The following is a 3682-nucleotide window of genomic DNA, read 5'->3' as shown; positions in this document are numbered from 1 at the left end:
GTGTTTTTTTATAATTTTTTTTCTTTGTATCTAACCTTTGGCATTTTAATTATGATGTGTCTTGGTGTGGGTCTCTTTGGGTTCCTCTTTCTTGGGACTCTCTGAGCTTCCTGGAGTTTTATGTCCATTTCCTTCACCAAGTTAGGGACGTTTTCCATCATTATTTCTTCAAACAGCTGTTCAACATCTTGATTTTCTTCAGTTATGCCAATCAGATGGATATTTGGACTCTTAATAGTGTCCTATATGCTTCTTAAATTATTTTTCTAGTCTTGGCATCTTATCTCTTGCAATTCTGATTGTGTGTCCTGATTGGCTTTCCTGTCCTTTAGATAGGGCATTTGATCCTCTATTCACTTTGTTTATTCCATTTAATATACTTCTCATCTCAGATAATGTGTTCTCCATGTCAGAATGGTTCCCTTTTATAATTTCCATTTTTATGTTTTTTTAATCTCTTTGTTGAAGTTCTCACTGAATTTATCTACACTTCCCATAAGTTCATTGAGCATCTTTATAACCAGTGTTTTGAACTGCTGCATCTGTTAAATTACTTGACTCCATCATATCTGGATCTCTGTTCTGTTCTCTCATATGGTTTCTGCTTCTTTGTCTTCCCATTTTGGTTGGCTTTCCGTGTCTATTTCTATATACTAAGCAAAGTTCCTAAGTCTCCCGGTCTTATTAGTGTGGATTTTTGAAGTAGGTGTCCAGTGGCACAGTCCTAAGAGGAGTTCAGGTGTAGGCCAAATTTAGCACAAGCCTCTGCCCCTCTAGGGCTACCCGTTAAGATTCAGCAAGCAATCCACAGATGCTGTACTTATAGTTGCCTCAAAAGGCCACAACAGAAACCACGGCTGCTTCAAGTGTGAATCTCAGCAAGGAGCACATAACTTGCTGAGGATACACCTGTATGTGGCTTGAGTGGGGCCACAAGATGGGAGAGGTGGGGTTTCAGGGAATCCTCTGGTTGGAGTGACCTCTGTTATCTAGTTTGATGACGTCAGGGCTATGGCAGTGCTGTTGTCAGGCGCACTGGTAGTGGGGGGGGTACTCAACAGGGAACAATGGATACTGCTGGCACTTCTGTACAATGCGAGTCTCCATTAGGCCTTCACTCCGACAATGTCTCCGTATAAGTCCCTGGTGCCCCCTGCACAGACCTGAATCGGCACTGGTGCTCAGAATGAGCAGGTCTGTCACCACAAAAATCTGCTCGTGGACGTGGCCTCTTTAAGAGGCGTCTGTCACTGCCTCGGCCTCCATCTCACTTAGCTGCTCGAGACTGGGCAGCCCAGTGTCCTCGCCCCATCCTACCTTCTGCCATTGATTTCTTGCATTTCTTCCTAGTTGTATGTTTCTCTAGTCCCAGGTGATTTTTCCTTGCTGCTGCTCCTTGTTTCTGTCACAACTTTGATTTGGTCGCCAGAGGGATGAACAGAGCCTCTATCATCTATGCCATTTTTTTCCTCCAGAAAAGTTTTTAATTTTGATGAAGTCCAATTTAATCTATTTCTCTTTTGTTACCTGTGATTTCGGTACCATATCGAAGAAACCATTGACAAATCTAAGGTCATAAAAATTTACAACTATGTTTTCATTTAAGAGTTTTATACATTTTGCTCTTATGTTTAGGTCTTTCATCCATTTCAAGTTAATTTTTGTATATGGTATGAGCTAAGAGTCCAATGTCATCTTTTTGCTTGTAGATATTCATTTGTCCTGGCACCATTTATTGAAGATATTATCTTTTTTCCTGTTGAATGGCCTTGGCATCTTTGTTTCAAGTCAATTAACCATAAATATATGCATTTATTTCTGGACTCTCAATCCTATTCCATTGATCTACATATCTATTTTTATGTGTTTAACTTCACTATGGTCAAATAATTTTTGGTAAGAGTGTCAAGACCATTCAAGGGGAAAAGAATAATATTTTCAATGAATTGTGTTGAAAAAACTGGATATCCATATGTAAAAGAATGAAATTGGACCCTTACCTTATATCATACATAGAAATTAACTCAAAATGGATCATAGACCTAAATGTAAGAGCTAAAACTATAAAACTATAAAATTCTTATAAGAAAGCATAACTCAGCTCTGGAAACTTGGCAAGGCATCATAGTGTTTTGCTAGGACTATTTCCTCAGCTTCCTGGTCATCTCTCCTTGCTTTCTTCTGATGGTACGAGCTGAGGCATACCTTTTCTGGTGCTAGCTGCCCATCTATTTTGCCCCTAAGTTTGCCATGTTCTATTATCCCTCTTCATAACTCACTGAGGGTCAGAACTCCTTCACTGCCACTTATTGTAATAATTGTGCCTACCTGGCTCTGGCAGTGAAGTACTGCATCTGGCTGCCACTTTCTCAAGGTCCTATCATCCCCATTGCTATCAGTGAGCCTCATTCCATAATGGCCTTTTCTGTCAGCCTGGCCTCTCCTTTCTAGGAGAGCCATCACTGAACTTTATTGTGATAATGGTTTTCCACTTTAAAAATGGTCACCAGCACATTTCTTATGGCCTTGGAAATTCTATATTCTCTGGGTCATGCGGATTCTTGTGGAACATAATAGTTTGGTGGATCTTCTGTACATAGTATATTCACTTGAGCTTGCCATTTTCCTGAGTCATTTAATCCCTTTCTCCATCATCTGCAGCAGCAATTCTGGCATTCCAATTTTACTTTGCTTTGGGGTCACCATCTCTTGGGGGCCTTGCTAGGGTATTAAATCCTGTCTTTCAGAGGAGCACTGCCAATTCAATATGCTCTCCCCTGTACAACCTTATGTTCTGGCTCTCATGATCATGTGCCATTCCAAGCAGCCAAATCTCCTGCCCATACGTGCTGCCTAGATCTTGCAGCATCTTTCCTCCATTATTAAGGCCAGCATGTCCTTGACATGGTTACGCTGCAACTAGCTCTAGGCGTAGTTGACAGGAAGGGCTATGAGGGCAGATCCTGAGGGTCGCATGTTGTCTTGTGGGGGAACAGACCTTTGTGTCATCTCCAAACAAGGAGGGAGTAGCTGTTCTTAAGAAGGAGGGACAGGCACTTCTGCAGGCTCAGAAAGTTTAGCAGAATCTGACGTTCTAAATATTTGGGCCCTCTGTGTGTCAGGTACCATGTTTTCCACTTCTAGACCCTGACCAGGACATAACAAGTGTTAACCAACTCTGGAGCTCAGCCCTGACACTAGGTACTGAGCCTGGTCATCAGCATTCTGTGCCCTCTTGCCGCAAGGACATGAGAACCTCATCATAAGCTACCAAGGAGGCCCTGTGGCTTTCACATATGGCTGTTAATCATCTCTTATATGCTCGTGGCTTTTGTGTGTCTTTCCTAAGACATCAATGACACTTAATAATAATTATCTAGTATTTTTTTCTCTTCCTTTCCACAAATAAAAGCTATAAATTCTTGGGCTCTGGAAAATGAACTAAAGTGACATATTCCAGAAGGGAGTCAATCTTGAAATGAGGGTGGAGTAAGCTTCTTGTTTTATGATTTTTAGTCTGTAGGCAACCGTAGTTGTTAATAAGAACTCCAATAGAAAACCACAGTGTTTCTGTCTCTAAGAACCAGAGGACAGAGCTGACTCACTGGCTAAGGGAGAATCAAAAGGAAGGGACTAGAAAGGAGAGGAGGTGGTTTCAGGAAGTCACCACTCAGGGGAAAGA

The sequence above is a fragment of the Pteropus alecto genome, unplaced genomic scaffold (genome assembly GCF_000325575.1).
Source record: "Pteropus alecto unplaced genomic scaffold, ASM32557v1 scaffold68, whole genome shotgun sequence".
Taxonomy (NCBI): Eukaryota; Metazoa; Chordata; class Mammalia; order Chiroptera; family Pteropodidae; genus Pteropus; species Pteropus alecto.
Note: the sequence above shows the minus strand (reverse complement) of the source record.